The sequence below is a fragment of the Myotis nattereri genome (assembly GCF_964212035.1).
Source record: "Myotis nattereri genome assembly, chromosome: 5".
In the NCBI taxonomy this organism is placed as follows: domain Eukaryota; kingdom Metazoa; phylum Chordata; class Mammalia; order Chiroptera; family Vespertilionidae; genus Myotis; species Myotis nattereri.
The window spans coordinates 52,071,321-52,098,211 of NC_138080.1; the positions used below are offsets into that span (position 1 = coordinate 52,071,321).

Below are 26,891 nucleotides of genomic sequence, written 5' to 3' on the forward strand. Positions count from 1 at the left end.
CTTAGGAAATCAGTGGGGCTTTGCCTTTAACCCCTTTAGATCCAGGTCACAGGCTTAGCTTGGCAGGGCGGTTTAACTATAGCTCCGGTTATTTTCCTGAAAAGCTACTGTACCATAAACTGCTATCACTCGTTAACACCTCAGAGGACACCAGTTGTCCTCACATTTATGAAAAAGAAACATATTCAGAAGAGAACGGGATACCTGGATTTGGAGACTGGCCGAAGGAAGACGCTTGAGGCCGGAAAGTGCTTTTGAAAGAGGTGAGGCCTGCAGGGAACACAGAGCTGAGTGAGTGACTGGGGGAGAGTCCGGTCACAGCCCCGAAGGAGCAGTGAGGTGGAGAGAGAGGTGGGGAAGAACTTCGAGACTAAAAATGAGTAGGCGGGCCCTAGCCAGTTTGGCTCAGAGAATAGTGTCGGCTGCGGACTGAAGGGTCCCGGGTTTGAGTCCGGTCAAGGGCATGTACCTTTGGATGCAGGTTCCTGGCCCTGGTCAGGGACACGCGGCAACCAACCAATCAATGTGTCTCTCTCACATCAGTGTTTCTCTCTGTCTCTCGCTCTCCCTCCCACTCTCTCTAAAAATCAATGGAAAAATATCCTCAGGTGTGGAAAAAATAAAGAATAGGAGGATGTCATAGGCAACTTTACATGCTTTGCAGTTTGCCTGGTTGTTACGTCCAGGATGCTGTAGAAACAAAATAAATGTTTTTTTGATAACACAATCCAAATTTCAAATGTAATAATTACCCAGTTCATCCGTAGAATATTATTTGTAAGCTTTGATTTGTAGTTAGTGGGTAGATTGCTGATGTATTTGACTAAAATCTTTTCCTTTGGAAGACTTGAGCACATGATGCTGAGTACAGCAATGGCCTCGAAAGTATCTGTGTGTATGTATATCGGTGCTATTTGAACCAGGAGAATGTACAGAATTATATGAAAACAACTACAGTTTCTACTTAATATTTCGTGCTTATCATATATGTGTCAAATAATTTAACTGGTAGTTTTAATGTATGAAAGCTAAGAACTACATCAGTATTTGTCACATGAATACTTTAAAAATAAGCAGTTGCTTAGCACTCATGAAATTTAATGTGTTATGTACCTACAAGAACAATATTCCCTTCTTTTAAAGCTTATAAAAACCGATGCAAAATAGCATTATATCAATTCAGGTACCGTGAGAACCAGACTCCATGGAAGAATAAGACATGCAAGAGAGTCATTGGGAGCCAAACCTGTAAAGGATACAGGGCGATGGAGTAGGAGGAGACCCCGACTGTGATCTCCTATGGAAGGAGGGTGCCACCTATGAAAGGAAGGGACGAAGGAGGGGCATTGGGTAGAAAGAGGCTCGAACAGAATGCAGCTCTGAAAAAGGCTTGGCCAGACCAATGGGGTTTCCCAGAACAAAGACTGCCCATTGGAGAGTCCACATTGGGCAAGAATGGCCAGCCTTAGTACCCAATCAGGCTCGGTCATTGGCTGGGAGCAGCCAGGGAGAGTATGGCCTTGGCCAGGTTGTGGCAGCTGGAGGCTGTTGGCTACCTCTACTCCTCCCATCAGGGTCTCTCTCTATTTTTAAAAAATATATTTTTATTGATTTTTTACAGAGAGGAAGGGAGAGGGGTAGAGAGTTAGAAACATCGATGAGAGAGAGACATCCATTAGCTGCCTCCTGCACACCCCCCATTGGGGATGTGCCGGCAACCAAGGTACATGTCCTTGACCGGAATCAAAGCTGGGACCCTTTAGTCTGCAGGCCAACGCACTATCCACTGAGCCAAACCGGTCAGGGCCCATCAGAGTCTCTCTTGAAGTGAGATCTGAGCAGTCCAGTCCCACGGCTACCATAATTATGCAGTGTTATAAACTAACTTATCAAGCTTTTTAAAATTGACATTCTAAATATTCACTCATGTGAATATTGTTATTGGCAATTGGGGATTTTTAGAAACACATTGGAATCATGCAAAACCACAGACTAACCAACGTGAAATTGTATATTCTCTGTAAACCTAAGGGCTAATCTTATTTTATTTGAAGATTTACAACTACCATTTTAGTATTTATTTCCATCTACATCTGGGATCTAGAGAGCAAGTCTAGCTTTCTTTAAAAGTTGTGTTAATTGCTTTCTCTAATTCTGAATACAATACATGCTCATTTTAGACAAACTGGAAATATAAAAAAACTTTTATTTTATTATTTATTTTAAAAAATATATTTTTTGTTGATTTTTTGAGAGGAATGGAGAAGGAGAGATAGAAACATTGATGAGTCTTGGCTGCCTCCTGCAGGATCCCGGCCCCCATTGGGGATGGAGCCCCAGACCTGAGCATGTGCCCTGACTAGGGATCGAACCAGCCACCTCTTGGTTCTGGGTGGATGTTCAACCACTGAGCCACACCAGCTGGGCAAGAAACCTTTTAAAAAGGATATGAAAATCACTCTATTTTATTTTTTCAATTAGTTTACATTCAATATTATTTTGTATCAGTTTCAAATATATAGCATTTGGTTAGACAGTCATATGTTTAAAAATAACCCTTAATTCCAACACTGAAAATGAATATACAGTTAACTTTTGTGGTGTTTCCCCTGCGATTAAAAAAATGTGCGCATATAACAGGGATGCTAATAGGGTCTGCAAATAGCCACCGAATTAGTGGGATGAGTTGTTTCTGTGAGAAGACTCCAGCCCCACCTGATAGCACCTGAGCTGTGAGCTGGTGGCAGTGGCCTGACAAGTCTGCTAGTGCCTGGGCTCAGGGCCAAGCTCAGGGAATAAGACCCAACCAAGATGAACTTGTCCCATTAAGAAAGTCCAAGTCCACCATAGAAGATTGGAACTCCCTTGGTGACTGCCATTTATATCTGTCTGACAGTCCTGGAGCCATGGAACTCATGTCTGGGGGCCACAAAGACCTGTTTCAAAAATGTTATGGGTCAAAGAGTGTGGCTTTGGGATTATACCGTGTGCCTAAAGGGCCAAGCTTTCTTGTGCTACCATAGATCACCTTGAAGCTGGCACTTGTGCTGGTAGTGTTGGTAGAGCAATCACAGTACCCAGTGAGACATGATGGTTCTGGAGAAGCCCAGCAGGCCAAGGGGGTGTTCAGCAGATGCCCAGAAGTTGCCTGGAAGTGCTTAGATGGAGCAGGAGTGTTTGGAAACACACAGCAGCTGATGATGCTCAGAAGTAATGGAGGGGTTAGAGCTCCTGCATGAGTAGGTGGCCACAGCCAGTGAAGTTGGGCTGTGGCTATTACTAGTCTAACCCCATGTGCCCTGAGATAGATACACATGAAGAGATGTGTGTGTGTGCGTGTGTGTGCATATGTGTGTATGTGTGTGAGAGACAAAAGGAGAAAAAGGGAGACATTGTGTAGTTAATGGATGTCATAAACAATTTTTAATTCTATTTTTTTTATTTAACATTAGAGTGAATAGGTGTTTGCCCAAATTATTAAGTTTTCCTTGAAAACATGATTTATTTCATGATATATGTTTGCTCTCGTGTTTTAAATTTTCTTATTGATACATATTGATTTTTGTGTTTTTTTAAAATTTCAAAGTGTGATGAACATGTTTGCACTTGTATCTTTTATCATATCTTTGATGATTTCTTTAAAATAAATCTCTACAATGAGATTGCCATATCGAAGGATATTCTTATTTTAAGATCTTTGATACATATTATGTACTTGCTTTCAAGAACATTTTTGAAGTTTACTCTCCCATTACTGGTGTATGAGATTGTCTACCTCATTAAATCCACTCCATGAGCATCTATTCAAAATAATATTTTCTAGTTTGTTATGTAAAAATATTAGATTGTTTAAGCTTTTTACCAGTTTGGTTAAATCTTTTTTCTGTGTTTTTCTACTTAGTCTACTGTGTGCTCTACCTACTTTTTTGTAGGATGTTAACATTGTTCATATTTATAGGGAAAAACCTTTTTAATATTATGTCTATCAACCTTTTGTATTTGTTCTTTTCCCCCCTCTTCTTGCCTTTTAATTTTATTTGCAATATTTTATTAATGCATAGAATTTTAAAGCTTTTTTTGTAGTTAGATCTTTCTTTTCCTTTGTGACTTTTGCATCTTCTATCCCTAGATAGAAAAAAAAAATCAGTTAAGTGCTTGGAATAAAATCAGTTGGAATTTCAAATTAACCACATGCCAAAATTTATTCCAGCTGGCATAAGGAATTAAATATAAAAGGAGCCATAAAATTCTGTTTGCCAAAAACAGGGATTTGTTGGTCTCCTTCACTATCTGTGTTGTTGGCTGTTAATGTAATCCTTGCAGCTCACAGTGGGGGTACGACTTGAAGTATGCAGGTCCTTCTTTGACTAAGTTTGAATGGTTGACCCAGGGGTCTGCCAGCCAGAAAAGCATCTCAAGGCCCTATCTTGGACGAGTAATTTATGCATGTGAAATCCCTAAACTCCATCACACTGGTCACCAAGAAAAAGATCTATAGCAAAAAAGTTCTAAGAAAAAGAGGTAGTATTGATGAATATAGTGGGCAATGTAGTAAGGAGAGGTAGCTTGTGTATCTGTTGACATCTGTAACAGAAGGGCTGTGGGTTTAAGATAGAGGGAGGAGAAATTGCTTGGGAGCAGCAAAGAGGATACATACTTCAATATTAGCCCACTGGAATTAGGAGTATGGGAAGCAAACCCCTGTCACTCCAGAGGGTGTCAAGGTAACTCACGTGCTAGTGTGGGGGGCATACTGTTTTAATTACACCAGGAAGGTGGAGGGAGCATTCAGAGAAGAGGGTCAGAGCACAAGGAGACTTAGATGATGACAGATCTGGATTATCCAAGGTGCGGGGAAGGGTTTGGGGGATCCAGGAAGTGCATGTTTGAGTCAGTTAGGGGATGTATGGAGCCATGTGGGGTAAGGGAGTCTAGTGGGTGTGGTTCTACCTACTTATTTAGACTGAGGTCAACAGGATGGAGGCATGATATAAGATTCATTCTGAAGGTCACTTAGGGGAGACTGATGCTCAAATAATTCTAGCCTCCTTCTCAGGACCTGCCATTTAGGCTGTGTCACTGGGCACCATGAGGTAGGAGGGTTACATGATGGTGTGAGCTGGAAGAAGTGGAGCTCTGTGTACATGCCCCCAAATTCTGTTACTGGAGGTCACAAGGCTGAGAGGTCACCCAGATGAAGAGGCTGTAAAAAATCTTTGGATTAATGAGTGAGTATGGTGTATTTGATGGGGATGTAGAGACTTGACTTGTCTGATTAGCAATACATGACATTTACTTATTTATTTGCCCAGTGGTTATTGATTACCAGGGGCAGAGAATACAATGAAAAGCAAGAATTGTTCTTTCCTAATAATGTAACTCATCAGAATATCACCTTGTTGTGGTCCTTATTCATGTCCTATTTTCTACCCAACCTTCAAAATCACAAGAGCTTATTGTCCATGCATGGGTGTTTATGCTTATTAATGAATAAAGAACTGTATTTTTTTGGAAGTAAAACAATTTTTTTTATAAGTAATCAGACTCTTTCTAATGGGAAACAAAACACAACTGCTGCCCTAGCTGGTTTGGCTCAGTGGATAGAGTATTGGCCTGCAGACCAAAGGGTCCCAGGTTCGATTCCGGCCAAGGGCTCCAGTTGTGGGCTCGATCCCCCCAATAGGGGGCATGCAGGAGGCAGCCAATTAATGATTCTCTCTTATTGCTGTTTCTATCTTTCTATCCCTCTCTCCTCCTCTCTGAAATCAATAAAAAATATATATTAAAAAAACACACAACTGCCTAATAAAGAATGACATAATCCTTTTTTTTTTTTTTAATATATTTTATTGATTTTTTACAGAGAGGAAGGGAGAGGGATAGAGAGTTAGAAACATCGATGAGAGAGAAACATCGATCAGCTGCCTCCTGCACATCTCCTACTGGGGATATGCCCGCAACCCAGGTACATGCCCTTGACCGGAATCAAACCTGGGACCTTTCAGTCCGCAGGCTGACGCTCTATCCACTGAGCCAAACCGGCGCTGGCAATGACATAATCCTTTTAATACAAATTAAAAATTTAAAACAAATAGAGGTGTGCTAACTCTGACAAGTGTTGTATTATAGGTTTTTTGTAAAAAATCCTTATTGTTAAGAGTATTACAGATGTCCCCTCTATTTCTCCCTATTGCCACCCCCTACCAGTTCCCGCCCCACCCCAGGCCTCCACCACCCTATTGTCTGTGACCATGGACAATGCATATATAAATATAAGATTTTCGGTTAATCTCTTCCTGCCTCCCCCTCCCCACTTCCCTCTGAAGTAAGTCTGTTCCATGTTTCCATGCCTCTGGTTCTATTTTATTTATCAGTATATTTTGTTCATTAGATTCCCTTTTATTTATTTTGATCTTTAGATTCAATTGTTGATAGATATGTATTTATTGCCATTTTATTGTTCATATTTTTTCTTCTTAAAAAAGACCCTTCAACATTTCATGTAATACTGGTTTGGTGACGATGAACTCCTTTAGCTTTTTCTTGTCTGTGAAGCTTGTTATCTGATCTTCAATTATAGGCTTGTTTGTTTTTTTTTTAGTTTGGAGAGAGGTGGTTCTGCTATAAAGGCTCTTAAAAATGAAAATAGGAAAGAACCTTTCTGAAAAACTACTCACATCAGCGTGCCAATGATCGTCACAGCAGATACTGAAGGCTTGACTGTTTTTCAGTGTACTTTTACTTTATGACATAGATTTGGTACTTGGTGTAATTTTAAAAAATGGACTTTACATATATTCAGTAAGCTGGGAAAAATATAATCATTCATGGTATTTAATTAATTCATGAACCATTATAATATCTGCTTCCAAAACTGCTGACCCAGAGTGTTATTTATTTCTTTTTAGCTATCAACAAGTTGCTACAGTTGATGCAGAAATCTTTTGAACATATCATGTTATCATATTGAAGAAATCTTGGTGAATGTTTTAAAATATGATCAAACCAATTTCCACTTAGCTTTTAAGTCAATGAGGTTTTCCATTCTCTTTCAGTGCATGATTCCAACAAAGACTTAGCATCTTTCTTTTAAACACCCCCTAATATCAAAGGACTTGAGTGCTGCGGCGCCTCTTTATTTTTGTCTTTGCCAGCAAAAGTTTGTGTCATTTTTCTAAAATGCTGGCAAAGTTCAAAGAGACTTCATAGTAACTCTCAACTTACTGGTGATATATATGTGTGTGCTTTGTGCACTTTATAACTCCAGGCATTCCATGCTTTTCTTCCTAATGACATATGGGGTAATAAACATGTGAAAGACATTATTTGATGAAACAGAGAAAGTCTGAATTATGTGGCAAGGATGAGGTTCAATTGTGATTTTTAAAAATTGCCTCTCTTTATATCTTCTTTATACTGTGTTCTTTGGTCTTATAACTTCTTAGCCTGTAGGGATAAGGAGGGAAAAACCTAACTATTTCTGGAAAACTAATAGGATGATTTATGATTTTTTATGTCTCATAAAAGTAGAATACAAATATGTTCAGTTATTCATAGAATTTCATCTGGTCTATGAATCTTTAATGGGGGCAGTATCACCCCCAGGGGGCAATAACTGGTTTCTGGAGGAGTAAAAAAAAAAAAAAAAAAGATAATGGCAATGACTTTTGGCTTTTGAAAGCATCAGGGTACGTAAGTAGATATACAGTATATCTGTAATACTTAAATTTCATTAGGGGGGATGAGAAAAAAAAGTCTTTAAAAAGGCTATTAGAGGAACAATACTTTCATAAAAGTTGAGAAACACTGATCTAGTCTTTGAAGATGGAAATTCAGCATCGACATAAAATGTGTATCACCAAGGAAATAAAGTAGGTAGATTTTGAAAGTAAATTCCAATTTCATACTTTCCAAATACAATTTCATATGTTTGCAAACCATGGATCTTATACTGAGTATTCAGCATGTCAGCCTATTCATGTATAACTCACACTGGCTTTTGATACACCAAGCTTCTGAGGCAGGGCATTGGCTGGCTCAGCCCTGCTGCCCTGGTCCTTTCCTCCAGGAGCTGTCTTTTGGGGGAAATGAGGTAAGGAAAGTGAAGCACTTGGAAGGGAACACTCAGTAAGTGCAGGTGTAGACGGCTGTGAGATCACAAAGGAATTAATAGTTAACTTTGCTGGAAGGTGTTTAGGAAGGGATTCGACAAAGAGATTACTTTAGACCAAGGAGTTTACAAAGTTGGGTGGTAAAACAATTACATCTTTATTTGCAATGAGCTCCATCTGAAATGTACTGTTTCCTTCAATTATGATGTGGCAAACCACAGGAGAATTACCAATATCTGGACTTTGTCCCCAAAAGAAATCATAGATATTTCCATAGCACATCATAGTTGTTGCAACTATCTTGAAATATTGCTTTCACCACAACATTAAAAGGAAAAGGACAATATGGGAGGCATATAGAACTGAGAAGAGATACATATTCATGATAAAAACAGATCAGCAGAGTCATGGGATTAAGGAGAAAATTTATGGCTTATTAAAGAGAGGCTATGACAAGACGGGCTGTAGAAGAAGATATTGACATGGCCAATGCAAATATGAAAATATCTCTCAGATCCTCAAGGAAATAAGAATTAAAAATAATTTAATAAAATTTTGGCAAATTGCCTAAAACTAAAGGTAAAAATGTTCATTATAAAGAGTGTGGGAAAACAGACCTTTTCATGATGTTGGTACAAAGTGATAAGTCCTCCCCCCCCCCCATGACAATATTATAATAGCTTTCAGTTTTTAAAAAAATGCTCATAACCATTGACCCAGAAATTCCATCTTTAGAAATTTCTCCTATGAGAATACTGGCATGTATGACATTGTGATATATATACAAGAATGTTTGGCAAAATAATATCTTCATTGTGAAAAGCCAGAAGTGACTTAAATTAGTCCATTAGTGGGAAATTTATTGAAGACATTGGCAGCTTCTTATAATGGTGCCATATACAGCTGGATATAGCTATATCTACTGACAAGGGAACTCTTCTAAGACATACCGTTATATGAAAAGTCACAAGGAAAATATGTAGTGTGATCTTATTTATGTAAAATATATCAAAGCCAAAAACTCAACAAAATCCAGAGAGCATGGAAACTTGTCTTGATGGATATGAGCCCAATTCTTAATAGACAGTGGTGGGAGGAGGGGTTTGACTGTTTTGAATGACAGGTTTGTTTTTACTGCTCTATAATGTTTGGACTTTTTGTCTATGTATCACTGCAAAATTAAGTAAAAAGGAAAAGAATTCTGGAAGATGATTGCATTTACAATGAAAGCAAAAGGATAAACTTCTTAGGAATGCGCCCATCAGGAAATGTGCAGGACTTGTGGAAAGAGAACTATTAAATTTTATTGAGGCATATAAAAGAAAGCCCAAGTAAATGCAGAGACGTACCATGTTCTTGAATTGGATGTTTCAGTGGAAGTTTATATATTTGAGTGCAAATCTAGTCAAAACCCATGGGAAATTAAACTTGACAAAGTGATCCTGAAGTTCTTCGGCAAGAATAAAAAACAGGCAAGAATAGCTAAAGAAAAGTCTTGAAAAAGAATAATGGAGTGTGCCTGTGCAGCCAGATTTTGAAGAGTGTTCTAAAATTAAAATAATGGAAATAGCGAGCACTTGGACCATGCTTCGACGAAATGATCCATTTAACAGAATGGAAAGCCAGAAATTGGTTGGCTGTCCACTCCGATCTCCAGGGCACCGATTGGCATTTGTCTACTGGAGACTCAAAGTCAGCCTTCCTACCTCTTTATTGTCACTCCACAGGGGCCACAATCAGCTTTGACTCCTTTACATTTTCCAGGGCACATTGTGCAATTCAGTGTTTGATACTCTATTAGTTAGGTACTCTATTAGTTAGGCAGAGGGTGCCATTTGATGGGGTTTACCTGGAAAGATGTTTGGGGAGAGTGATGTGGGTGTGAACCTCTAAGAAAAGAGGATTTGTGGAATAGTGTGCTTCTTGCTAATTTTAAAAATATATTTTTTAAAGATTTCAGAGAGAATGGAAGGGAGAGGGAGAAAGAGAGAGAAACATTGATGAAAGAGAAACATCAATCGGCTGCCTCCTGCACGCCCCCATGACATTCAATCAACTGAGCCACATGGGGCAGGGCTAAAAAAATGCATAGAGAGGAGTTGAGAGAGGTGCTTACTATAAGTCATCAAGGAAAAACAAACTAAGTCAGGTTCAAAGAATGTGCTACTCAAAATCCAAGGTTATTCCCAGGAACAGCAATACAGTTAGAGGCTATAGCACACATTGCTTATGTAGATTCTGAAATTTTACTCCTTTAAAGAAACCTATACATGGTACAAGAAAAGTTAATGATATTTACATTGTCTGATTACAAACAAAAGACTGTGTCTTAGTCAATTTGAGCTGCTATAACAGAGCACAATAAACTGGCTGTCTTATAAGCAACAGAAATTTATTTCTCAGAGTTCTGGAGGCTGGATGCCTGAGATCAGGGTGCCAACACTGTAGAGTTCTGATGAGGGTCCTCCTTTGGGCTGGAAACTGTCAATTTTTCCTTGCATCCTCCCATGGTTGAAAGTGCAGAGAGAGAGAGCGAGCTCCCTGGGGTCTCTGTTATGAAGACAGTAATCTCTGGGGGCCCCACCCTCATGACTATTCACCTCTCCAGTCTCACCTCCAAATACCATTACATTGGGGGTTAGGATTTCAATATGTAAATTTTGGGAAGGACACAAACATTTAGTTCACGACCAATTAATAGGCACATGTCTTTGTTTCATTGAATTACCTGACTTTATACCACTGCTCTGGGGAGTTTCCAAGAGTCCACTTGTGTGGAAGTTTGCCTCCACCTCCACTGAAGGAAAGCCTGGCTCAGGCTTGTTTTGTTTTAGATTTTCAATAGATTGCCGTCCTCCTTTCATGTCATTGAATCTATCTTCCCTAGCGCTTTTCATCATTAGGGGGGTCAGTGGCAAGATCTAGTTGGCCAAATGTTGGATGTTTATCTGAAGCAGTGGTTCTCACTTATTGTGCATTGTAGTGTCCTAGGGGGTGTCATTCACAGATTCTGACTCAATAGTTCAGGTGCAGGGCCTGAGAGATTGTGCATTTTTAATGAGCTCCTCAGGGAACACCATGAGGCTGGTCTAGGGACCACACTTTGAGTAGGGCCTAAACTCACAAGGAGCCAAGGAGGCCTAATTTGACCTTAGAATCTAGTCAGCACTGTCCAATAGAAATGTACTGTGAGTCATAAATGTGAACCAAATATGTAATTCAGTAATTTTTTTAGTAGTCACATCAAAAGAAGGAAAAAAGACAGGAAAAATTAATTTTAATAATAAAGTTTATTTAAACCAATATATCACATGCTTAATCTTTCAACATATAATCGATGTAAAAACTATTGAGATATTTTACATGCTTTGGTTTGGATTGAGTTTTTGAAATAAGGGAGGGAAGGAGAGAGCAAGGAAGAATATCAGTGAATCTGTAGATACCTCCCTGCAGAACCTGGTAGCCCTGGGAGGATGGAGCCAGGGAAGAGGTGCCTGACTTTCCTCTCTTCCCTTCCTCTGATCTTCCTCTCTACCTCCTATTGGCTGAGCTCACTGGCAGTCCAGAGAGCAAAGGAGCATCAGGGTGTGATCCATTCAAGGTCATCCCTGAAGGGCACAGGGCCTGGTGGACAAGGGTAGAGACAGGATCAGGGGCCTGTTGGGTTGACTGAGGTATTTTTCCCTCTCCCTTTCTCTTCTTTTTTTCATATCATTTCCTCTATTGATCCTGAACACTTTATTCTCCATATGTGTTCTTTTTGTCATCAACCTGCCTATTTTAACATAGATATTTAACTTGAGGTGTAAAGTAGATCCTTACCCTCCTACTGAACAGTATAAGAAAGTTAACTCCCATCTTCTCTCCCACCTTAGATGCTGTTATGGTTTGTTTGAAATAGATATTGTAACACATTTGTCTGATGAGGAAAATGAGGCTCTGGAGGTTATGTGGCCTTTGCTAAGTCAGGCAGTACTCCACTATGCTTGACTCTGAGGCTATGAAGGTAAAATATAATCCACATTATAACATCCAGTTGAAATTGTGAAAACATTAGACTGACTAATAATGTTGCACCTAGACAAAGTAGCTAAAAGCGTATTGGTTTTATTATGATTTGTCTTATGATCTCTTATAATTTCACACTTAAGTCATATATAGTGTGCTTTATTTAAAACATTTCCTATAGTCAAGACATTATAATGATGGTTGCATCAACTTCTGACAAGGGGTCAGGGGTGGTTTATAGCTTAATTAATTCTCTTCCTTACAAAACAATTGATGGCTGGAGAAATATTAAAATAGGAAACCTAATATACAGATCCAGGCTAAAAAAAGAACACCTTCCTGGAAGCAGGAAGTGTGGGTAGGAGTTCAGCTTCTGCAGGCAGCTTGGAAACTCAGAGCCAGGTGACAGAGCCAGGCGATCATTCCGAGCCAGACTTCAAGGCTAGGACTAGGACATCCCAGTGTCCCCATAACGAGTCCTAAAAGAGATTCAACTTACTAATGTTATCTGCAGGGAAAAACAAACAAACAAAAATATACACCAACTATAACTATTAAAGGATTTCAAGATTAACCTAAAAACTCAGGGGCATTCCTACGTACCAATAATAATAAGTAATGAGAAAACGTAAGAGAAGGCAACTAACCTTTTAACAAAATACATCTGACAAAAGATGTGCAAGACATTTTCTGAGAAAACAAGCTGGTATTGAGTGATACCATTGCGCAAGCATTGCCTGTGATATAATCCAAATGCAGCTTTAGTTGTGCCTCTTATCTTCCTTTTACAATATATACAGACAAAGAGATCTTCCCAGCACTGGGATTGCAACTTGAGAGGTCCCTGTCTTTTCTGGTTCCTCTCAGGTAATAAGCCCTATGTTCTCTTTAAATGGCACACACAGTCTTACAGTATTTTGGCAAATAGAACTCTCAGTCCCTTGTCATAGCCAAAAATCAGAATTTAATTGAATGTTAAATCTCTTCCAGCTGAGGTCTGTTCGCTCTTTTTCTTTCTTAATATTGTGAAGATGGTAATGTTCCTCTAAATTGACCTGTAGATTCAATGCAGTTCTACTAAAAATCCCAGTGGGTTTTTTGGGTGGGAGTTGACAAGCTGATTCTACAGTGTCTATAAACATGGGGAGGGCCAAGAATCACTGAGACACTTTTGAAGAAGGAGGTCAGGGGACTTGAGATCCTAGGAAAGAAGACTTGTAATTAAAGCGTAGTAATTAAGATAGTGTATTGCTGGCATAGGAATGGACAAATCAATCAATGAAAAGAGAAGAGAGCCCAGGAACAGACTCGTGCATATAGACATTTGATTTATTTCAGAAAGTGGCACCACAGAGCCACAGGGCAAGATGGCCTTTTTCAATAAATGGTGCTGGGATAATTGGAAATTTATAGGGAAAAAATGAAATTGAGTCCTCCAAAAGCAGTTGTACTAGATGCTGCTGAAATTGGATCCTTAAAAAGTTGTTTTAGATGATGCAAGGATGTATGAATTTTTGTAGACTATTGATAGATGCTACAGATTTTAAAGGACACATAATTCAGATGTTGGCTGTAAGAATAGGTCCAAGAATTCTATAGCATCCCCTCCTCCACAGAAGAGACATTTGGGGGGCTAAAGTTAACCCCTCAGCCTGAGGATTAGTTCTTATGTTTCATCAGAAAGATTCCTATGAGGTCATATCTTAATTTTATTCTGTGTGGGATTCCATGTATCTGAATGGAGCCCCTAGGGGACACTGAAACAGAATTTGCTGGGAGTCCTTCTGGATTTCTGACATTGTTCAGGCTTGAAACAAATGTCCTTTGCTCATTTTCTCATTGAATCTTAACCTATTATAATTTCTTGGGTGAACCTTGAAATATTTTCATGACCTTCTGGTATGGTCTAATATTTCTGTGGCCTAACTGTGGCTGGTTTAAGAAAGAACATTTCATAAACTGACAGTGATAACAGCGTTTAGATCCACATTTGTGTCCATACATGCATTCTCTGTCATCCTTTTCTACATATGAATTATTGAATATGTATGCCTCTTCAATTAGATTCCAAAGTGCTAAAGATCATGGCTTCTTTGATCACTGTAACTGCCATCTCATTGTCATCTCATTATCATAATCATTATCATCTCATTATCATAATCACAGCTGAACCTTAGCTTACTCTGATAGACACTTTATGGAATCCATTGACAAGACACCACCATGAGGTTGGCTACTATTACGATCCTTATTTTGCAGATGGAGAAACTGAGGCACAAGGTGTGAAGTGATTTGCTGAAGATCACACAGCTAGTAGGAAGCAGACCTAGGGACAAAACCAGAAAGTCCTATTCTGGAGTCTTGGCTGCTCTCTACTGTATAATACTTTTTACTATACACACAAGACATTGATTATAGAAAAGAAGTTTTGAAGTTCTATGGTAACAGACCCTGGCTAACTTATGTAGAAAAAAAATTCTTGGGAGGATATTGGGCAGCTTTAAAAATTGAACTAATATCTAGGAAACTAGGAGTATGGTCAGAAACCCAGGGAGCTGGGTCACGTTGCAGAATTGGTCTGATAACTCTGAGGCTGCTGGGTGCCACTGCTAAGGCTGAGTATGCAACTGCCCCTTGTCATTGCCTCCCTTGCTCATCAATTTAAGTTGTCTTGTAGAAACTTCCCTTTGGCCAAGCCTCAGACACCGTGCATGCTCCATCTGCCAAGGGCGAGGACAGGGAGCATGTGATCTGCTTTGGCTGTTGCAGTGAGAAGTAGGACTTGACTTCCCATCAGAACTCACACACTGAAGGCTTTCCGAGGGGGTAAGGGGGGTTTGATGTTGAGCAGCCAAAATATAATGAACAGTCATTACAGCTCTCCTGTGTACTATCTTGTGTTCACCCCACAGCGGCAATTCTGCTCACAGAGAATGGCCTCTTAGGCACTTGCATCCCATGCCCAACAACATGCTGGCAAATAGGAGAGCTGTCTGCATAAGTCAGACTCAGAACATTAAACGGTAACCCTTTAGTGTCACACAGGAAAGTGTGAGAGATAACACTTTGTATTAGGTTCTTCTTACACAGGTCTTATGAGAAGCCATATGTGATGTTTCCTTACATTATCATGTGTTAGCACTGATGAATGAAATGCTTCTTGATCTAAAGAATGAAAAATGTGAAAACGGTGATTTTTAAAGGATCTATGTTAGTGTAATGAGATGGCAGGGCTCTTTGGAAAAGACAACAATGCTGGGAAAAATAGAAGCAGCAGGAAAAGAAGACCAAATAGGAGATATGTTGACTCCATGAGAGAAGCCATAGGCACGAGTCTGCAGGCACTGAGCAGGGCTGGTGAGGACAGGCACTGTGGGCATCCCTCATTCACAGGGTCGCCAGGGGCCAGAGTTGACTCAACAGACATAACACATTAATATCACTGTCATTAAGGGTAACTTTTCTTCGTTAGCCATTCATTACTACTTTTTATTATCTGCCACTAAGAAATAATTAAAATTGCAGTGAGATATATCAGTGATTATTTAGATGAGCTATGATATAATAGAACTTTCTGTCTCTCATTTGTCATATGAGAGCTTAGGTGACAACAGGAGAGCCAAGTAGGGGCTGAGGTTGAGGCAGGGGACAGGGCTGAGGCCCCAGGAAGGGTCTGCTATGTAATTCTGGTCTAGGCAACCTGTACATTAATCCTTAGGAAGAACAGAGGCCAAGAGGCCAACTGAGGAAGGAAACTGAAAACCAGGGCAGGGGATCAAAGAAAGGGCCAGGGATGCCCCTGCCTGGCCCCCGGTATCCCAACCCTAGGGAGCAGGAGGGTAGCAGTTACAGAATGTTTCGGCAGTAAACTGGGGTGTGATGCTGGAGTGTAATACTGGAGTGTGATACTGAACTCTTCCTTGTTTTTTGCCCAGGGCCAGAATGGCTCCCAGAGTGCGGGTGGGCCCAGCAGAGAAGCAATTAGACACACTTGGCTGGGGTGCGAGGGGCCTGTGGCGTCCGGACTGCAAAGCTGATGACAGTATTACTTTTTAAACGCCCTGTTTAAAAATTGGTCATGGTTCATTTAAGCACTGTGGCTTTGGGAGTTACCTCACAGCTATGTGTTTTGCCTTAGTTAAGTGGAGCCTGATGAACCAGAAATGCACTTTATATTATGCGATGCAGAGATCTGGTGGGATGGAAATTCAGTTCCTGCTAAGGGTTCAAATGCTAAATTCTCCAAATTAACTAAATAGCATGTCAGTTTCAGAGCTCCAGTTTTAATGCTTTAGGGGCCCTGCTAATTGGTATTTGGCTTCTAAGTAGCGCAGTGATTCTATATGGTCTTCAGCAAAGTTTGGGAAAGCAAGCCATCCTGGCCAATTCAATTATCCTACCTCAAAGAAGCATGGCTTTTACTTAGTTTGGGGATTTGGAACAGAGAACAATCCTCTAAAAGACGCTTAGACTGAGGGACTGGGGATAGCCAGGCCTGCTATTTCCAAGTGTTTGTATGACATGGATGTACACAGACTACTTTTCCCTCTGATGGTGCTGAGCTTTTGTAAAGCAATTGCTATTTTTTTAAAAAAAATTATTTTGTATTGTTTTCAGAGAGAAAGGGAGAGAGAGAGACAGACACATCAAGGATGAGAGAGAATCATTGATCTGCTGCCTCCTGAATGCCCCACACTGGGGATTGAGCCTGCAACCTGGGCATGTGCCCTGACTGGGAATCAAACAGTGACCTCCTGGTACATAGGTTGACGTTCAACCACTGAGCCATCCAGGCCAGGCTAAAGTACTTTGCTCTTTCATTCAGCTGTGACTTTGAGATGACTTTGACAGTAAATCTCTTTATTGAAGGGATAGAACCTACGAGGCCCTGTTGCATAGCCAGAGTGAATAATTGCCGTCACCTGTTACGTGGCCTTGATCCCTCAGTCTGGCCCCCCTTGCATCTGCAGCTGTCGAGGTATGCTTATCAGGGATCTGCTTTCTGCAGTGTGCTCTCGTCTCTCGCTTGGAAAAGATGTTAATTAAAAAATAAATAGAACTGCCAAAAGTGAATTATTGAGTTCCATGGTTATCTCTGGATTCTGGACTTATTGTAGATGTCAGCATCATGGGGAGAGGAAGAGGTCCTCCGGCCGGAGTCCTCCAACGGCCATTCATTACTCCGTAGAGGAGTGGCGGTATTTGCAGATAACGCAGTCCTGAATCTTAACTAGGATGGGCCTTGAATGAAGATTACCTTCCCATTTTCAGTCAGACATCTGATGCGAGGTAAAGGCTTAGATACAGAGGCCTAATGAATTGACAGAGCCGGGAAGGTTTCAGACAAGTTGCAGCTTTTAAAACCCGAGAGTCAGTGTTCAGATATTTCCTCACAGTGTGCATTTGTGCTGTTTATCCTGAAATCCAAAACATTCTAGTTTGATTTAGTAATTCAATTTAGTGTTTGCATGATTCATTTTCTCACAAGAAAATTCGTTTGGGTTGTTTAGATCTGCAGCTGGCTTTCATCTTCATTTTCCCGTTTCTTGTATGTATGGTTTTTCTTTCTATCCACTATAAATTTCCATTTTTCTTCAGCCTATGTTTTCTCAAGCTCCTTATAATCATTGCATAAAGACAACTGAAGCTTTTTCTTTTCTTTTCCTTTCTTTTCTTTTTTTCAGATACTAGATACATTTGCTTGGTATGTTAAGAAGTTCTTTTCTGGGTTCAGTTTTACTATTGTTTACACTCAACTCAGTGACTTACTTCTACTTCTGCCTGGAATTCTAGTTGGGATCCCATTTAACTCTTTCTTCTTCTTGAATTTGTTGCTTCTCAAAGCTTCTTGCATTTACCTGCTGTTTGATCTACATCTGCTATTCTCTGTAAGGGACATATTTTATAGCTGGATGCCATCTACACATATATTAAGTCATATTTCAACAAGTCTTTGTTAAGCTCTCAATCTGTGCATCTTAAGTACAACAATTCATAAAAAATGAGTTGAATATGCTTTTTAAATGCCCGCAAACTTGAGGAAGATAAGGTAGGACGCTGTAAGCCTCTGCTGCCCAAAGTGGGGACCCAGGAGCGGCAGCATTGGGACTTGTTGGAAACAGCATCTCCAGGCCCACCCAGATTTCCTGAACAAGAGTCTGAATTTTATTAAGATCCCAGGTGATTTGCATGCATTTTAAAGTTTAAGAAAAATGTGCAGAGGCACATAACAACATTTATTTATGTATTTATCTATTTATTTATAGTTTGGTATACAATATTATAGTGATTTGTCATTTTTTTTCAATTACAGTTGACATTTAATATGATTTTATATTAGTTTCAGGTGTACAGCATAGTGGTTAGACGTTTATATATTTTATGAAGTGTTTTCCCTGATAATTCTAGTACCCACCTGGGACCATACATAGTTATTACAATATTACTATATTCCCTATGCTGTACTTTACATCCCCATGACTTCTTTGTAACTGCCAATTTGTACTTTTTAATTCCTTCACCTTTTTCATGCAGCCTCCCCTCTGGCAATCCTCAGTTTGTTGTCTGTATCTATGAGTCTGTTTCACTTTTGTTCGTTCATTTATTTAGTTCTTTAGATTCCACATATAAGTAAAATCATATGATATTTATTGCTCTCTAACTTATTTCACTTAGCATAATACCCTCTAGGTCCACCCATGTTGTCAAAAATGGTAAGATTTCATTTTTTATGGCCAACTAATATTCCATTGTATATGCAGGGTGGGCTAAAAGTAGGTTTACAGTTGTTCACATGGACAATAATTAATAAATAATAGTACAAGAATAAACTGTCATGCATACTAATAACTGTAAACCTACTTTTGCCCCACCTGTATGTACCACATCTTCTTTATTCAGTGAGTTGGCATTTTTATATCGTACAGTGTTGGTTATCCCACTAATTCTGGCAATCATCTGTCACTGTGCAATCTTACCATAATATTACTGACTAAATCTCCCTTCATTTTTTCCACCCATCCACCCACTTTCCTCCCCTCTGGCAACCATACCTTTGGTCTGTGTTCTATGAGTCTGCTTTTATTTAATTTTTGTTTGTACATTTGGTTTGTTTTTTTTATAACAAAATTTTAAGTATGCATTAGTACAGCGGTTCTCAACCTGTGGGGTCACGACCCCTTTGGGGGTCGAACGACCCTTTCACAGGGGTTGCCTAAGACCATCGGAAAACACATATATAATTACATATTGTTTTTGTGATTATTCACTATGCTTTAATTATGTTCAATTTGTAACAATGAAATTGGAGGTCACCACAACATAAGGAACTGTATTAAAGGGTCACGGCATTAGGAAGGTTGAGAACAACTGCATCAGTAGATTTAATTATTTAATAGCTAGAGGCCCAGTGCATGAAATTCATGCACTGGGATGGGGGTAGGGTCCTTCAGCCCAGCCTGCGCCCTCTCACAGTCCAGGAGCCCTCAGGGGATGTCCACCTACCAGCAGTCAGACATCCCTTTTGCAGTCTGGGGCTCTCGCAGTCCGGGAGCCCTCGCTCCTTACTGCTGCTGCGCTTGCCAGCCGTGAGCCCGGCTTCTGGCTGTGGGGCGCTCCCCCTGTGGGAGCACACTACCAGGGGGCAGCTCCTGCATTGAGCGTCTGCCCCCTGCTGGTCAATGTGCATCATAGCGACTGGTCGTTCTGGTTGTTCCGCCATACTGTCGCTTAGGCTTTTATTATATAGATTGTGGCTAAAATGTACACATATAGATCACAGCATGAGTTTTGTTATTTTAGTGATGCAAAGAAGCTCAGTTGGATTCTAAGCCTTGGAAATTGGAGTGACACACTGCAGAAGCTTTGAGCCAAGCTCACTTTTTTTTTATTTGTTCACAATACACCTTGGAGAATGCAGTGTAAATGGGAAAGAATGACTCTGAGTCTTCCCATTCCTCTGACAAGCCACACACTTGGGACTGTCCCAAGAGGTCAAAGTATGCTCTGCATGTGTTTTTTCGCCATGTGAGTCCCATTCGTATGGCTTCTAACAGAGGCTGACCCTCTCAAGGGTGTGCTCATGTAAATAGTATAATGAAAATATTGTAATAAAATTCGCCTCCATGATCCAGGCAACTGGGGTGGCTGTGATGGGGAGGGGAGAAGTGACAGGGACAGATGGAGTCGGGGTCTGACAGGGAAGGAGCGATTCATGCTTGTTTGGCCTTGGAGCATAAAAACATCTGGGAAATAAAACGAGTGAAGTTGACTGGAAATGTGAACCTTTGCCAAGATTGTGTAAGAAGGTGCAGTGAGGAACTGGAGCAGACGCTTACTTCCCTCTTCTCATCCTCCAGCTTGGAGATTAAAAAAAACAACAAGAGAGAAATCATATTGCTGCACACGGGAAGATTGGCGATCCTCAGAAACATGTATGAAGTTTGATTTCCCCAGGTCCCCTTCTGTGTGAGCAGTTGGTTGCCCAGGAAAGGGGGTGGAGCTACTGTGTGATGGGAGAGCATGTGCCCGGGCAGAGCATTAAATTGCTTCTGGAGTCTTCAGATGTCAGAGAAGTCCTTTCTAGAGACAGGGACAGGAGGACTTTTGAGGATCAGATGGAAGAAATGAAGAAACAGTAGGAAGACCCATGCCTCCCTGGGTGGGGAAGAGCATCACAGGTCTTAGGACAAGGGCTGTTGGGCAAACACTGCCTCTCCGGCCCTGTCAGCTGCTGATGCCCAGGTGCCGCGGTAACTGTGAGCTCAGCCAGGCCCTCGGCTTCTCTGCATCTCTTATCCCGGCAGAAATAGACAGCCGGGCAGTGGACAGTGGCACTTCCTCTTCCTAGAGACACAATCCTCCCATATTTCTGCTGTGGGCCCTCCTTCCAGGCCATTCTTTGGATCCATGCTGCTCCTTCTCTCTGCAGCCTCTTCTCCTCTTGTGCACTGTGGATGCTCCCCAGACCGCACTGCGTGATCCTGACAGTTTCACTTAGCGCTCTCTTCCTGCTTGTTCTCCTGTGTCCATCTTATTTCTAAGCATCGCCTTCAAGCACCCTGGATTGAATAATCATCTCCAATATGTGTTTCTAAGCCATATTCAAGAATATATTTGTATGTATAAATGTAAATATAAAACATGTGAAATATAAATAAATATGTAAGATATAAAATAATGCAATAAAATCTATAGATAAGATAAAATATTAAATAATAAAAGTGAAAAAAATCATTAAAATAAATTTGTTTTCTTCCCACTACTCTGTCTATTCCAGTGATGGCGAACCTATGACACGCGTGTCAGAGGTGACACGCAAACTCATTTTTTTGGTTGATTTTTCTTTGTTAAATGGCATTTAAATATATAAAAATAAATATCAAAAATATAAATCTTTGTTTTACTATGGTTGCAAATATCAAAAAATTTCTATATGTGACACGGCACCAGAGTTAAGTTAGGGTTTTTCAAAATGCTGACACGCCGATTTCAAAAGGTTCCCCATCACTGGTCTGTTCCCTTTGCCAGATCTCGGAGTGTGCCTGTGCCTTTAGGAGAACCCTGCTGGACAGGAGCTGCCCTTGTCCTGAATCCCACCTGCTAGTCATTGCCCTGACCAGCTTCCCTCGCCTCCTGACTGGCTCCACCTTAACATGCAGCGCCCGGAGAGACGGATGCTCCAGTTCCCCAGTGCCCAGGCTCAAACTTACTTCAGAATCTTTAGCTAAAAGCACTGGCTTTCTGGGCTTTCCCTCAGTGCCAGAATCAGGTATTGAATAACCTCATAACTTCTGGTTACTTCTCTGAACAAAGAGGAATTCTGTCAAATACCAGCCCATTTAAGAGCAGATCTGGGAATCGGTATGCCTCTCAGTGATAATATAGTGACACACCTAGAGGCAGGAAATCCTTGGGAACTGGTCTCTGAGATATGTGAGGATACTGAAAATGAGAAGGAGGTCAGGAAGTTCTATTGCAAATGAGTCACGGGCTCCAGTCTAACATATATGCAATTACACTCATGTATAGGTCAAAACAAATTATGAAAGGTTTCATCAGTATTTGAGAGTGAAGATTAGAAATGAATTCTAAGTGATGGGAAATACCATTCAAATTACCACCAAATTTCTGAAAATACTGTTTATCTTTATGCTTAGTTTCCTCATCTGTTGTTTTGCAAGTAATAGCTTCATTAGGTCCCTCATGGTTTCCCTAGATAGTTCAGTGATAATGTATTTAGCCAAAGAAAATAGCCATTTGTTAAGCAGTTGAACAGCTGCTAAAGTTTGTTGGAGGACATCTTATAGGGGACAAGCCTTTTGCCACACCCATATGAGCTCATTTTGGCACTGTGGACCCAACCTCACCCTGTTAGCAGCTGTCGGGCTGGGGAGCACTCCCACTGTTGAGCTGCTGCATTCCCCAGTGACATGGCTGCCGTGCACATTCTGACCTCTCTGACTGTCCCCTGTTGTCCATCTATTCTTGGCTGCCCCATAATCCACAGCGTCTCGTTTAGGAAAGAGCTGGGCAGGGTCTCCCTTCCAGTCTTCCCTGCACTTCTTTATCTTGCATACTTCATTAATTTTAGGTATTTGTGTAAGAAGAGGCTTATCCACCATTTCGGTAGGATTAATGTCTTAATACTTTAAAAGCATAGCTTTAGGCAGGAAACGGGGAGACAGTGGTAATAAATTTTTGTTTTGAGTAGGGAAATAAGTGTATAGTGATGTCAGAGATGCTTCCTGAATTATGGCCTCATTTTTTTTCGCAGGTATCATGTTTCTCTTACCCCCCCCAAAAAACAACAAAAAAGGTTGTTTGGAGATGTCTTTTTGCCTTCATTCTATATTGCATTCTCTGGGATTTTTCTGCTTTGCTTCCCTTAGTGTTAGAAACTCAGCTTCAGGAAAATAATGTACAGAGTTATGTATTTTTTCTTTTGATTGGGCTGAAAAAAATACTACATTTAGGCTCTGAGTTAGTACTTTGTTCTAAACCTTGAGAAGTTAATTAATAACCAACTTAGTATTTTGGAATCATCTTTTAAACATATAGATATGTTACTCTGAATTTGAATATATCTCTATCTCTATCTCTATCTCTATCTACATCTACATCTATATCTATATCATCTATCTACATCTATGTTGTGTTCAACAGATCATTTATTGACTGCCTCCTCTCTGTCTGGTACTATTCTAGAAGCTGAAGGTAATAGTGCTGAACAAGACAAAATGCTTTTATATGGAGCTTACTGTTATTTTTTTGGTAGGGGAAGAATATAACATAAATAAATAAATAAATAATTTCAAATATTAAGGCAGAAGGGAAAATAAAGTAGATGTATTCATTATGGTCCCAGCAAGAAACAGAGGGAGCACTTAAATTATGATAATTTGAAAACAGTTTAATAGAAGTTCTATTTACAAAGGTAAGGGCAGGGGCAGGGTAAGGAGACCTTATAAATGAATGCAGCACTGAGGTTAGTTAACAGAGGCAAACCCTGCAATGGAGGAACCAGTTACTCAAAAGCCAGACAGGACCAGTGGAGAGGGCTGCTGTGCAGGGGCTCTGACCTTCAGCGAGGTCTTGGCCAGCGCTTGTCTCTGCAGGAAGGAAACTCGGGGAAGTAAGTTGCCAGCCTCACGGCTCCCCATTGGCCTGATGCATTAGAAGTCACATGGTGAAGCAGCCGCATGATGTAATCCGCACATGTCAGTTTTCTAGGGCACAAAGCAGGTGGGAGAAAGGTGGGCTCTGTCAGTCTCAAGGGGCAGGGGGACATCCCGCACCAGAGGGAAATGGAACATTACACGGGGTGTACAATGGGTAAGGATCTATTCTAGAGTATGGTTCTCAACCTTGGCTGCACATGAGAATCACCTGGGAATCTTTTTAAAATCCTGATTTCTGGGCCTCATCCTCCGGAAATTCTGTTTCTTTGTTATGGGGTGGGGCCTCAACGTTAGTAACAAAGAAATAGAATTTCCGGAGGATGAGGCCCAGACATCAGGATTTTAAAAAGATTCCCAGGTGATTCTCATGTGCAGCCAAGGTTGAGAACCACTGATCTAAAGTATAGTATTGTTTCTGCCATAAGTGTGCTTACAGTTTATTTGCAATGATCAAAATTAAGTTTATGAAAAGATAACTAGGAAAATAAAACTGGTTATAAGTGATACAACTGTTATACACCAAAACTCTTACATTTAAGAACAGGAAGCAATTGTTTCTCCTTTGAAGGATGAGGAGATATTTCATGGAGCAAGTGTAATTGAAACTGAACTTCAGGAATGGATAGGCTGTTAGTAGTTGGGAAACAAGGAGGAAACATTCCAGGACTGTAAAGTGTCCTGGGCCAAAGTGCACAGATGGGACACATTTTAGGAACCATTTGGCTGAAGTGGTCGGACGATTCTACAATCCTTCTAGAATCATAGACTTGTACTGAAAATAAACCTTCTCTCTTCTAAACTCCCACGCAGTGTAAAATCACATCTGTAGGTACTAGTTAGCTTCCTTTCTCCTTCCCCATTTCCCTTCCTGTACCCTCCTTACCTCGGTGCCTTTCAACAGCACCGATAAGCCAATAGCAAGCCAATAAGACGCTGCACTGAACAAGACCGTGCACCCAGTCAGTTGGAGAGTTCAGTTTCAATCTCATATTCCAGAAAGGCTCTCAGTAATGTAACAAGATTGTAATACTGATAGCTAACACTTACTGAAGACTTTTTATATACCGCACACTATTCTTATTCAGGGAAACTTGGTTTGTCTCATGAAGAATGCATTCAAGACTCAGGAGAAAGGATTACTGAAACGGTCTTTCATGTTTTGGCCTACAAAGGTGTGTTTGACTGTTTTAAAAGAAGCACTCGTTTGCTGAAGTAGTATGTTGACTGGATAACCTACTGCCTATCAAGTGTGCACGAGACTTTAACTTTGCACAAATTATGGAAGAGGGAGATTTTCTTAGTGAGAGACCCGTAGAGACTGAGTCTGGGTCCAAAGTGATTTCCTTCTGCTCCACGGGAGCGTCTCCTACTTTTGGGATTTCTTTCTGGGATTCCAGACCTCAGTGCAGCAGGAGACGCGGCAGGTGAAGGCCTCAGGCAGGATGGCAGGACATTGAGAGGAGCAGCCAGACTGAGAAGGAGCCACCTCAGAGCCCAGCTCCGGGGAGGCCCACGTGTCTGGGGGCGGAGGCTGGTTCTGCCCCAGAGGAGGTGAGAAATCTGACTTGCACGCTGTCCTCAGAGAGATGTTTCCTTAGAGGCTTGCTGTTGTTTCTCTTCATTTCCGATGTTGACAAGACAGAATTCATTTGGAAAAAGAGTGCTTCGTGATTCACAATTAGCTCTGTGTGTGTTTAATAAGCTCTAGGAATTTCCCTTATAACTTTTAAGTCTTTTCCTTTTAACTTCAGACTGGTTTAAAGAAATGCGTTATGAGCGCGCGGTGCCAGAAGGCGGCGGCGCGTCGCGGCAGGATTGTCCCTTGGCTGGCGGCTGCCATAGCGTAGTCGGGTGCATTGCCATGGAGACGAGTGAGGCCAGTGGAGTGGGCTGCGCGCTGAGCCGACCCTACTTTTCGACCAGGACTGCTATGGCCCCCGAGTGATGGTGGGGTGGGTAACCGGTTTTCCATGGACACAGCCTAGCAGAAAGATGCCGCCTGTATGTCTCCCTGGCCGCTGACCCACCGGCCTGATGACAGCATCTCCAGGTTCCTTCCAGGTTCAGTTCAGTCGGCGGCCTCTCAGGGATCACCAGGAGCCTGTATATCAGCAGTGGGGTGGCCGCCAACATAAATTTATGCTCTCCAGCAGCCACATCACCTCGGTCGTCCATGTCTCGGGGGAGGTGGTGAATACCTTGTATGAAGACATCCTGTATGTGCAGGTGCCTGTGGCTGGCACACCCAGGTCACACCTGTGTGACTTCTTTGACCCCATTGCCAACCACATCATCCACGATGTCAGGATGAAGCAGGGCCGCACGCTGCTCCGCTGCCAGCCGGTGTGAGCGGCTAGGCGGCCCTGTGCCTCGCCTACCTCATGAAGTACCACACCATGTCCCTGCTGGCCGCTCACATGTGGACCAAGCCATGTCGGCCTGTCATCCGGCCCAACGGGATTTTGGGAGCAGCTCATTCAGTAAGAGTTCCAGCTGTTTGGCAGGAACACCGTGCACATGGTCAACTCCCCTGTGGGAATGATCCCTGACATCTACGGGAAGGAGGTTCGTTTAATGATTCCCCTGTAAGCCATGCCACCAGCCCCTGCATCGGGGTCAGAGGTGCAGATCTGCCGCCGATCCTACACTAAGATCTGGGCTTAAACATTCCGCTTTTGCGCTACAGAAAAAAACAGGCGATGCCTTTTATCAGAGCAATAAAAAAGGAAGAGTGCGGTAGTTTTTAACTTGTAATCCTTCTCTTTTAAGATTAAGCTCACTAAGTGTAAAATGGTGAAGATAAGTTTCCCACCCTGTGAGTGACAGGTCATGGCTACTGGCCAGAGGGGAGAGTAAGTAAGGCAGGTGGTGCCTGAGTCAAATGGACCACCGCCCAAAGCCAGACTGGAATCCCGCAGCCTTTCCCCAGACCAGTGGTCGGCAAACTGTGGCTCCCGAGCCACATGCGGCTCTTTGGCCCCTCGAGTGTGGCTCTTCCACAAAATACCACGTGCGGGCGCGCATGTACAGTGCGATTGAAACTTCGTGGCCCATGCACAGAAGTCAGTATTTTGTGGAAGAGCCACACTCAAGG

At 41.4% G+C, this 26,891-nt stretch overlaps 1 protein-coding gene and 1 pseudogene across 2 annotated transcripts in view; both read left to right on the forward strand.

The window, feature by feature from the left end:
• The window catches only part of DCHS2 (dachsous cadherin-related 2), a gene marked incomplete at its 5' end in the record, with an annotated part of 201,144 nt that overhangs the window by 51,699 nt on the left and 122,554 nt on the right, over positions 1 to 26,891 (forward strand). The gene's annotated exons all lie outside the window — the stretch shown is intronic.
• Positions 25,832 to 26,386, forward strand: LOC308520446 (dual specificity protein phosphatase 18-like; annotated as a pseudogene). The gene has a single exon. The product of its transcript is annotated as a dual specificity protein phosphatase 18-like (transcript).